The sequence below is a fragment of the Aethalodelphis obliquidens genome, unplaced genomic scaffold (genome assembly GCF_003676395.1).
Source record: "Aethalodelphis obliquidens isolate GAN/ISIS:26980383/991018 unplaced genomic scaffold, ASM367639v1 scaffold54, whole genome shotgun sequence".
Taxonomy (NCBI): Eukaryota; Metazoa; Chordata; class Mammalia; order Artiodactyla; family Delphinidae; genus Aethalodelphis; species Aethalodelphis obliquidens.
The window spans coordinates 1,744,557-1,757,105 of NW_020837998.1; positions in this window are offsets into that span (position 1 = coordinate 1,744,557).

Sequence of the window (12,549 nt, forward strand, 5' to 3'; positions counted from 1 at the left end):
CAAAAAATTAAATGTAGAATTACCATATTATCCACATATTTGACTTCTGGTATATACCCAAAGTAATTAAAAGCAGGAACCTGAACACATATATGTACACCAATACTCATAGCAGTATTATTTACAGTAGCCAAAGGATGGAAATAACACAAATGTACATCAAAGGGTAAACTGATAATTAAAATGTGATATATTCATATAATGAAATAATATTCAACTTTAAAATAGAATAAAATTCTGATACATGCTACAACATGAATGAATCTTGAAAACATTCAGTGAAATAAGCCAGATAAAGAAGGATGGATATTGCATGATTCCACTTACACGAGTTACCAAAATAGTCAAATTCATAGAGAAAGCAATTAGAATAATGGTTACCAGGAAATGGAGGGAGGGTGGAATGGGGAATCATTGTTTAATGAGCACAGAGTTTCAATTTTGAAAGATGAAGAGATCTGGAGAAGGATAGTAGTGATAGTTGTGCAATAATGTAAATATCCTTAATATCACTGAATTGCACACTTTATATTATGTGCATTTTATCATCATAAAAGTTAATGCAATAGAAAGAAAGCATCATTTAATGTGGAAAGTTCCAGAAAGAGATGAGAAATAAAGTTGATCAAGTGAAATTTCTTTGGAATGAAAGCTACATGAATATGAATAGAAAAGAGGTAAGAAACATGAACAAAGCAGCAGGAGTTTTTTAAGAAAATAAGTAGGTGAGGGAGTTCACATCAATCATGTTGTATGAAAAAGACAAGATTTCTGTTGACTATGAAGGGAGCAAGGATGTTGTTGAATATGAATTGAGCAGGGATGGAGCCTGGGTTTATATGTGGAAAAAGGATTGCTGTACGGTATGTCTTAGAAGAGATTTTCTAAATAATTTATATATACCCAGATATGTGTATATTTGTTCTTTCCTTAACACAATTCAACAGTAACATGGCATGGATAGTTTATTAGAAACCAGCAGAAGCATTTTAGATGATCCATATTAGAAATCTGAACATGCCTGTAAGAAGAAATAGTTTGTGTTTCAATAATCCAATATTCCAGCAGAGGGATATCTTGAGTTAAAAATTAACACAGCAGCAGTGGAAGAAAAAGAAATAATCTGTTTCTTCCCCTTCAAAAGCCAGTATTATACTACAATGACAAAAAAATTACAGTTTTATTAAATGTACTTAATATGGTCTATGGCCATTGATGCCTAACTTTTCAAAATATAAATAGTTTTAACCCTTGGAACTTACCAGCTACACATTAGTAAGTTCATTGGCACTTGGATATAAGCTATTATATCTCTTATTTTTTCTGTTTAGGTACAACATATGTCCAATGTTTACCACTTTTTAAAAACAATTTATGCCTTTTTTACCCTCTAAGCAGTCTCAAATTAAACAAATGAGAGCTTTTGATAATAATCGGTATATTTAAACCTTTGTCCTTCTCCATACCATCATTCAACTTTTAATAGTTTCTCCTTTCTTACTGAAAAAAAAATCTTGCCACATATAAATGGAAGTTTTAAATTAGAGCTTTCCACATTCTGGGACACTAGTTGCGTTATTTTATTAGTTGTTTTATTTTTAAAGATGCTTCTTATTATTTTTTCAATAGAAATTATGTGAATGAATAAAATACAGCAATTAACTCATTACAGAGTTGTGCTTGCAACAGTAAAATATTTTATACAATCAACAAATTACAGGTAAAAATCACAAAATCAAATTATAAGTTCTCACACATCTTTGGTTTCAACAACATATATGATAATTAATTGACATTTCCAGCTTTGATCATTGTCACAACCATTCACTCAGTCTTGGCATATTATTTCTTAAATTCAAGAAATATATATTGATTGTTTATTATGCTTAAGGCATTATGTTCTAGGTTCAGGGTATAGAGCTGTTAAGAAAAGTAGACAAAATATCCCTGCTCTCAAAAAATTTGCATAGCTCTCTTTAAGTTATTCAAAGATATCCAGAATTGCCACTACCAGGTGCTCCTGAAAGTGAGCATAAAGAGGGACACAATTAGGAAGAATTTGTCTGGTATATTTAACAATCAGACCAGATCCCTTCTCTCACTCTGTGAAGGAGACTGCCCTCATTCCCTCAGCAGGAGACTGGAGATTTACACTTTGGAGAGGGTAAAACAGAGTGTCTCTAGACTACGATGGTGCATAAGGCAGAGCTGAAGATGGGAGTAGTGTATTGGAAATGAGAAATGGGAAAATTAAGTGAAAACTTATATACCCATCTTTAGGATACTGACCGTCAGGCCTATGTTCTTTAAGCAGAAGACTGGAAGAGACTTATCTTAGGAAACAGAACAGCCCAAAAGAAAAGATGTAAAGATACTGATGATAGGTGTTTCCCCAACCAAGAGACATTATAAGGAAGCTCACACTTGATGAAATACAGTTGATATAAAGTTGAGTAATCTCCTAGAATAAGAACAAAATGACAATGAGGTAACATGAACAAAAGAAAACCTAAGAAAAATTGAAGTTTGTTCTATAATGGTTGGTGTTTGAGAAAAAACAATTCCAGAAAGCAAGAACAAGGAAAATGAAGAGTTGGAAATTCTCAAAGAAACAATTGAAGGAAAATTTCCCAGAACTCAATGAAGAACTTAAATTTCAAATTGAAAAGCTTACTGAATAATCAGTGCAATGGATGATGACGTTTCACACAAAGAACAGTAACCATAGAATTTAAGAACACTTGGAGAAAAGAGACCTTAAGCAGTTTTAGGGAAGAAGTGTATCGTTTACTTTAAATTCATTAACTTGACAAATACTGTTTGCAATGTACTGTTAACACTGTATTCAATACTGGAGATGTATCTTTCCCCATATTTTTAGGAATTTAGACTGTATCCCTTTTTTTCATAATACATTATTCCTTGTTCCCAAATGTATTCTGGTAGGGAATGCATAGTTAGTGAGAGCCACATAGGTGGAGGAATTGAGACAGAATCCAAATAGTAGTGAGTTAGGAATCAGAGGAGAAGAAATGGAATTAAATGTCATAGACAACAATTTCAAGCAGTGTAGTTATGAAGTGAAAAGAAAGGATAAGGATGAGAGCTGGACACAGATTTGGGTCGAAGGAAGAACTTATTTTTAAATGAGAAAGACTTGAGCATGTTTTGAATTTTGGTAAGAGGTGTCAAAAGGGAGTGGTTGAATATATAGGAAAGCTAATGAATAAATGACCCTGAAAAAAATGATAAAGAATAAGCTTCTGGAGAGGGCTTCTGGGAAGATGGCAGAAGAGTAAGACGCGGAGATCACCTTCCTCCCCACAGATACACCAGAAATACATCTACACGTGGAACAACTCCTACAGAACACCTACTGAATGCTGGCAGAAGACCTCAGACCTCCCAAAAGGCAAGAAACTCCCCACGTACCTGGGTAGGGCAAAAGAAAAAAGAATAAACAGAGACAAAAGGATAGGGACTGGACCTGCACCAGTGGGAGGGAGGTGTGACGGAGGAAAGGTTTCCACACACTAGGAAGCCCCTTTGTGGGTGGAGACTGCGGATGGTGGAGGGGAAACCTTCAGAGCCGCAGAGGAGAGCACAGCAACAGGGGTGCAGAGGGCAAAGCAGAGAGATTCCCGCACAGAGGATCAGGGCCAACCAGCACTCACCAGCCCGAGAGGCTTGTCTGCTCACCCTCTGGGGCAGGCGGGGCTGCGAGTTGAGGCTCGGGCTTCTGTCGGAGCGCCGAGAGAGGACTGGGGTTGACGGCGTGAACACAGACTGCAGGCGGTTAGTGTGCCACGGTTAGCTGAGAGGGATGCCGGGGAAAAGTCTGGACCCGCCGAAGAAGCAAGAGACTTTTTCTTCCCTCTTTGTTTCCTGGTGCGCGAGGAGAGGGGATTAAGAGCGTGGCTTAAAGGAGCTCGAGAGATGGGCATGAGACGTTAAGGTTGCTGCTGCCACCACCAAGAAGCCTGTGTGCAAGCACAGGTCACTATCCACACACCCCTTCCGTGGAGCCTGTGCAGTCCGCCACTGCCAGGGTCCCGGGATCCAGGGACAACTCCCCCAGGAGAACACACAGCACGCCTCAGGCTGGTGCAACGTCATGTCGGCCTCTGCCACCTCAGGCTCACCCCACACTCCATGCCCTTCCCTCCCCCTGTCCTGAGTGAGCCAGAGCCCCCGAATCAGCGGATCCTTTAACCCCATCCTGTCTGAACGAAAAACAGATGCCCTCCAGCGACCTACACACAGACGGGGAGCCAAATCCAAAGCCGAGCAACTGGGAGCTGTGAGAAAAAAGAAAAGAAAGGGAAATCTCTCCCAGCAGCCTCAGAAGCAGCGGATTAAAACTCCACAATCAACTTGATGTACCCTGCATCTGTGGAATACATGAATAGACAATGAATCATCCCAAATTAAGAATGTGGACTTTGAGAGCAAGATGTATGATTTTTTACCCTTTTCCTCTTTTTGTGAGTGTGTATGTGTGTGTTTTTGTGTGAGATTTTGTCTGTATAGCTTTGTTTCCACAACATTATTCCTAGGGTTCTATCCATCCTTTTTTCTAAAAATATTTTTTATTAATAATTATTTTTTATCTTAATAACTTTATTTTGTTTTACTTTATCTTCTTTCTTTCTTTCTTTCTTTCCTTCCTTCCCTCTTTGAGACAACAAATCATCCCAAATTGAGGAGGTGGACTTTGAGACCAGGATTTATGATGTTTTACACTTTTCCTCTTTTTGTGAGTGTGTATGCGAATGCTTCTGTGTGAGATTTTGTCTGTATAGCTTGGCTTCCACCATTTGTCCTAGGCTTCTATCCGTCTGGGGTTTTTTTTGTTTATTTTTTTTTAATTTTTTTTCTTTTTTTCTCTTAATAATTATTTTTATATTTTCATAAATTTATTATATTTTATCTTACTTTATTTTACTTTACCTTCTTTCTTTCTTTTTTCCTTCCTTCCCTCCTTCCTTCTTTCTTTGCACCCTCCCTCCCTCCCTCCCTCCCACCTTTCTTTCTTTCATTCTTTCTTTCTTTCGACTTCTACTAATTATTTCTTTCTACTTTTACTCCGGTTTATTCTGAGCTGTGTGGATGAAAGGCTTGTGGGGCTGCAGCCAGGAGTCAGTGCTGTGCCTCTGAGGTGGGAGAGCCAACTTCAGGACACTGGCCAGCAAGAGACCTCCCAGCTCCACATAATATCAAACAGCAAAAATCTCCCAGAGATCTCCATCTCAACACTAGCAGCCAACTTCACTCAATGACCAGCAAGCTACAGTGATGGACACCCTATGCCAAACAACTAGCAAGACAGGAACACAACACCACCCATTAGCAGACAGGCTGCCTAAAATCATAATAAGTAAAAGGACACCCCAAAACACACCAACATGTGGACTTGCCCACCAAAAAGCCAAGATCCAGCCTCTCCCACCAGAACACAGACACTTGTCCCCTCCACGAGGAAGCTTACACAACACACGAAAACAACCTTAGCCACTGGAGACAGACACCAAAAACAACAGGAACTATGAACCTGCAGCCTGCAAAAAGGAGACCACAAACACAGTAAGATAAGCAAAATGAGAAGACAGAAAAACAGACAGCAGATGAAGGAGCAAGATAAAAACCCACCAGACCTAAGAAATGAAGAGGAAATAGGCAGTCTACCTGAAAAAGAATTCAGAATAATGATAGTAAAGATGATCCAAAATCTTGGAAATAGAATATACATAATTCAAGAAACATTTAACAAGGACCTAGAAGAACAAAAGATGAAACAAAAAATGATGAACAACACAATAAAGGAAATTAAAAATACTGTAGATGGAATCAATAGCACAATAACTGAGGCAGAAGAACGGATAAGTGACCTGGAAGATAAAATAGTGGAAATAACTACTGGAGAGCAGAATAAAGAAAAAATAATGAAAAGGACTAAGGACAGTCTCAGAGACTTCTGGGACAACATTAAACGCACCAACATTCGAATTATAGAGGTTCTAGAAGAAGAATAGAAAAACAAAGGGACTGAGAAAAATTTTGAACAGATTATAGTAGAAAACTTCCCTAAAATGGGAAAGGAAATAGTTAATCAAGTCCAGGAAGCACAGAGAGTCCCATACAGGATTAATCCAAGGAGAAATATGCCAAGACACATATAAATCAAACGGTCAAAGATTAAACACAAAGAAAATATCTTAAAAGCAGCAAGGGAAAAAAAAACTAATAACACACAAGGGAATCCTCATAAGGTTAACATCTGCACTTTTAGCAGAAACTCTGCAAGCCAGAAGAGACTGGCAGGTCATATTTAAAGTGATGAAGGAGAAAAACCTGCAACCAAGATAACTCTACCCAGCAAGGACCTCATTCAGATTTGATGGAGAAATTAAAACCTTTACAGACAAGCAAAAGCTGAGAGAGTTCAGCACCACCAAACCAGCTTTACAACAACTGCTAAAGGAACTACTCTAGGCAAGAAACACAAGAAAAGGAACAGACATACAATAACGAACCAAAAACAATTTAAATAATGGGAATAGGAACATACATATTGATAATTACCTTAAATGTAAATGGACTAAATGCTCCCACAAAAAGACACAGATTGGCTAAAAGGATACAAAAACAAGACCCTTATATATGCTGTCTACAGAGACCCACTTCAGACCTAGAGACACATACAGACTGAAATTAAGGGGATGGAAAAAGATATTTCATGCAAATGGAAACCAAAAGAAAGTTGGAGTAGCAATTCTCATATCAGACAAAATAGACTTTAAAATAAAGACAATTAGAAGAGACAAAGATGGACACTACATAATGATTAAGCAATTGATCCAGGAAGAAGATATAACAATTGTAAATATTTATGAACCCAACATAGGAGCACATCAATACATAAGGCAAATAATAACAGCCATAAAAAGGAAATCGACAGTAACACATTCATAGTAGGGGACTTCAACAACCCACTTTCACCAATGGACAGATCATCCAAAATGAAAATAAATAAGGAAACACAAGCTTTAAATGATACATTAAACAAGGTGGACGTAATTGATATTTATAGGACATTCCATCCAAAAACAACAGAATACACATTTTTCTCAAGTGCTCATAGAGCATTCTCCAGGATAGGTCTTATCTTGGGTCACAAATCAAGGCTTGATAAATTTACGATCATTGAATACATATCAAGTATATTTTCCGACCACGGTGCTATGAGGCAAGTTATAAATTACAGGAAAATATCTGTAAAAAATACAAACACATGGAGGCTAAACAATACACTACTTAAAAATGAACTGATCACTGAAGACATCAAAGAGGAAATCAAAAAATACCTGGAAACAAATGACAATGGAGACACGACAACGCAAATTCTATGGGATGCAGCAAAAGCAGTTCTAAGAGGGAAGTTTATAGCAATAAAATCCTACCTGAAGAAACAGGAAACATCTCGAATAAACAACCTAACCTTGCACCTAAAGCAATTAGAGAAAGAAGAACAAAAATACCCCAAAGTTAGCAGAAGGAAAGAAATCATAAAAATCAGATCAGAAATAAATGAAAAAGAAATGAAGGAAACAATACCAAAGATCAATAAAATTGAAAGCTGGCTCTTTGAGAAGATAAACAAAATTGATAAGTCATTAGCCAGACTCATCAAGAAAAAAAGAGAGAAGACTGAAATCAATAGAATTAGAAATGAAAAAGGAGAAGTAACAACTGACACTGTACAAATACAAAAGATAATGAGAGATTACTACAAGCAAATCTATGCCAATAAAATGGACAACCTGGAAGAAATGGACAAATTCTTAGAAATACACAACCTGCCAAGACTGAATCAGGAAGAAATAGAAAATATGAACAGACCAATCACAAGCACTGAAATTGAAACTGTGATTAAAAATCTTCCAACAAACAAAAGCCCAGGACCAGATGGCTTCACAGGAGAATTCTATCAAATGTTTAGAGAAGAGCTAACACCTATCCTTCTCAAACTCTTCCAAAATATAGCAGAGGGAGGAACACTGCCCAACTCATTCTATGAGGTGACCATCACTCTGATACCAAAACCAGACAAGGATGTCACAAAGAAAGAAAACTACAAGCCAATATCACTGATGAACATAGATGCAAAAATCCTCAACAAAATACTAGCAAACAGAATCCCTCAGCATATCAAATGGATCATACACCATGATCAACTAGGGTTTATGGGAGGAATGCAAGGATTCTTCAATATATGCAAATCAATCAACGTGATACACCATATTAAGAAATTGAATGAGAAAAAACATATGATCATCTCAATAGATGCAGAGAAAGCTTTCAAAAAAATTCAACACCCGTTTATGATAAAATCCCTGCAGAAAGAAGGCATAGAGGGAACTTTCCTCAACATAGTAAAGGCCATATATGAAAAACCCACAGCCAACATTGACCCCAATGGTGAAAAACTGAAAGGATTTCCACTTAGATCAGGAAGAAGAGAAGGTTGCCCACTCACAGCACTCTTATTCAACATAGTTTTGGAAGTTTTAACCACAGCAATCAGAGAAGAAAAGGAAATAAAAGGAATTCAAATCGGAAAAGAGGAAGTAAAGCTGTCACTGTTTGCAGATGATATGATACTATACATAGAGATTCCTAAAGATGCTACCAGAAAACTACTAGAGCTAATCAGTGGATTTGGTAAAGTTGCAGGATACAAAATTAATGCATAGAAATCTCTGGCACTCCTATACAGTAATGATGAAAAATCTGAAAGTGAAATCAAGAAAACACTCCCATTTACCACTGCAACAAAAAGAATAAAATATCTAGGAATAAACCTATGTAAGTAGACAAAAGACCTGTATGCAGAAAATTATGACACTGATGAATGATATTAAAGATGATACAAATAGGTGGAAAGATATACCATGTTCTTGGATTGGAAGAATCAACATTGTGAAATGACTCTACTACCCAAAGCAATCTACATATTCAATACAATCCCTATCAAACTACCACTGGCATTTTTCACAGAACTAGAACAAAAAAATTCACAATTTGTATGGAAACAGAGGACCCCGAATAGCAAAAGCAATCTTGAGAACGAAAAATGGAGTGGGAGGAATCAGGCTCCATGATTTCAGGGTATACTACAAAGCTACAGTAATCAATACAGTATGGCACTGGCACAAAAACAGAAATATAGATTAATGGAACAGGGTAGAAAGCCCAGAGATAAACCCACGCACATATGGTCACCTTATCTTTGATAGAGAATGCAGGAACGTACAGTGGAGAAAGGATAGCCTCTTCAATAAGTGGTGCTGGGAAAATTTGACAGGTACATGTAAAAGTATGAGATTAGATCACTTCCTAACACTGTACACAAAAATAAGGTGAAAATGAATTAAATACCTAAATGTAACATCAGAAACTATCAAACTCTTAGAGGAAAACATAGGCAGAACACTCTATGACATATATCACAGCAAGATCATTTTTGACCCACCTCCTAGAGAAATGGAAATAAAACCAAAAATAAACAAATGGGACCTAATGAAACTTAAAAGCTTTTTCACAGCAAAGGAATCCGTAAACAAGACCAAAAGACAACCCTCAGAATGGGGGAAAATATTTGTAAATGAAGCAACTGACCAAGGATTATTCTCCAAAATTTATAAGCAGCTCATGCAGCTCAAAAACAGAAACACAAAGAACCCAATCCAAAATGGGCAGAAGAACTAAATAGACGTTTCTCCAAAGAAGATATATAGACTGCCAACAAACATATGAAAGAATGCTCAACATCATTAATCATTAGAGAAATACAAATCAAAACTACAATGAGATATCATCTCACACCAGTCAGAATGGCCATCATCAAAAAATCTAGAAACAATAAATGTTGCAGAGGGTGTGGAGAAAAGGGAACCCTCTTGCACTGTTGGTGGCAATGTAAATTGATACAGCCACTGTGGAGAACACTATGGAGATTCCTTAAAATACTACAAATAGAACTACCATATGACCCAGCAACCCCACTACTGAGAAAATATCCTGAGAAAACCATAATTCAAAAAGAGTTATGTATCAAAATGTTCGTTGCAGTTCTATTTACAATAGCCCATAGATGGAAACAACCTAAGTGTCCATCATTGGATGAATGGACAAAGAAGATGTGGCACATATATACAATGGAATATGACTCAGAGATTAAAAGAAACGAAATTAAGCTATTTGTAATGAGGTGGATAAACCTGGAGTCTGTCATACAGAGTGAAGTAAGTCAGAAAGAGAAAGACACATACCATATGCTAACATATATATATGGAATTTGAAAAAAAATGTCATGAAGAACATAGTGGTAAGACAGGAATAAAGATACAGACCTACTAGAGAATGGACTTGAGGTTATGAGGCGGGGGGAAGGATAAGCTGTGACAAAGTGAGAGAGTGGCATGGACATATATACATTACCAAAGATAAGGTAGATAGCTAGTGGGAAGCAGCCCCATAGCAGAGGGAGATCAGCTTGGTGCTTTGTCACCACCTGGAGGGGTGGGATAGGGAGGGTTGGAGGGAGGGAGATGCAAGAGGGAAGAGATATGGGAACATATGTATATGTATAACTGATTCACTTTGTTATAAAGCAGAAACTAACACACCATTGTAAAGCAATTATACTCCAATAAAGATGTAAAAAAAAAAAAGAGTAAACTTTTGGAGTAGTCAAGATGGCAGAGGAGTAGCAGGACATGGACTTCTTCTCTCCCCACAAATGCATCAAGAATACATCTATGGATGGATCAATTCTCACAGAGCATCAGCTGAACACTAGCAGAGGATCTCAGACACCTAAAAGGACAAGAGTGTTCCCTGTGTGACCGGGTAGGATGAAAGAATGAAGAAGAGAAAAGGAAGAGGAGAGGAAGCAGGAAGGTACCTGAGTCCCTGGAGGGGAGCTTAAGGAGAGTAGTGGTTCCTCTATCCAGGGAAACACCATCACCAGTGTGGAGATCAGTTGGAACAGAAGGGGATATTTGGGGGCTATCAGAGGAGAACTCAGCAACAGGTCTGTGGCAGGCAGGACAGAGTGAGACCTGCATAGATGGTCTGTGCCACATCCCTGTAAGTCCCATCCTGAGACATGTGTCTGCCAGGGTGGAAGGGGACTGGATGGTGGAATGTGGGATTTAGAGAAGAAGCCCAGGGAGAGGACTTGAGAGGAGATAGTCTGGGGGAACGGGAGTAAGGAAATCCACAACCAGGAATACTTGTAGAGGAAACCTGGGCTGCCATAGAATTGAAGTGCCATTGTTGAGTGACATGTAAGAAACAGAGTTGCCATTGCAGCCTCTCTCCCCACACTCTGACTGCTGCCTCCCCAGGCACTGGAAAGGGCTCCTACCAGGCCAGATTTCTTGCACTCGTGGCCACCGACTCTTCAGCCTGCATTGTCCCCACTGGGGTGAGCTTCCTCAAGCCTGTGGTCACTAGCTACACCAAAACCCCATCCCTATGGTCACTGCCTCCTCTGCACCCTGTCTTCACTGTGGGCACACTCATGACCCTGACCACCACAGCCTCTGTGCCCCCTCCTCACCAGGCAGACTGATGTGCTCTGGGGTAACCTCAGAAGCAGACCCCTGTGGTGGCCCACAAGCAGAGGTGGAGCTGAAACTACAGCTGAGAACCAGGATCCATGTAACTAAGGAAGAAAACCTGAACTCTCTCCTCACAGCTGTGCAAACTATGAATTGACACTACCGTGACCAGCTTTGTAAACTCACCACCTACAGAACATCTGAACTGACAACTAGTGTTCATTCAGCCAAGATGGGTCTAGCTTTAGGAGCTGTAGACTGTGGGCACATAAACATGCAGTTGGGTGAGGCCAGAGTCTGAGCTTCCCCCTAGCACCCACAGTGGGTCCAGATCCATGATTACTGCAATCCTGGGACCTGACTTCAATAGATCTATGCTGGTGGCCTGGTGAAAACAATATCTGAGAGTCACCAGGGCCAACTGCCAGCATACCCACAGTTAAGGCAGGGCCAAGAGCAGTGCCAACAATGGTGTAATCTGAGAGCTCACACAATGGGTGGAAAGTGACACAACAGAGCAAACCCACAGGTGAACAACTCCAGAAGAGGAATACTCAGTGTCTTCCCACCTAGAGGGAGTGCTCCAATCTGGCCTACCTCACACTGCAGGTCAGAAACACAGCTAAGAAACAGACCTGGGGGTCTGTACTGAAGCAGCTAAGGAGTAGGCCCCACCTCTGACAGAGAAGGGACAACCACAAAGTAAAGGGAAGGCCCTGCTCAATATCCAGTGCAGGCTCTGGTCACCACAACATCAGTCACACCTCCTATCAAGGGGATAAGGACGAACATACACTGAGGAAAGACATGGCAGGCATCTATATTAAAAACAGCACCCACACCAAAAAATATTAAACCCACATAGGCTACACAGGGACATTCCCACATAAAAAGAGTCCTCCATGACAGTCTGAAGGTCTGG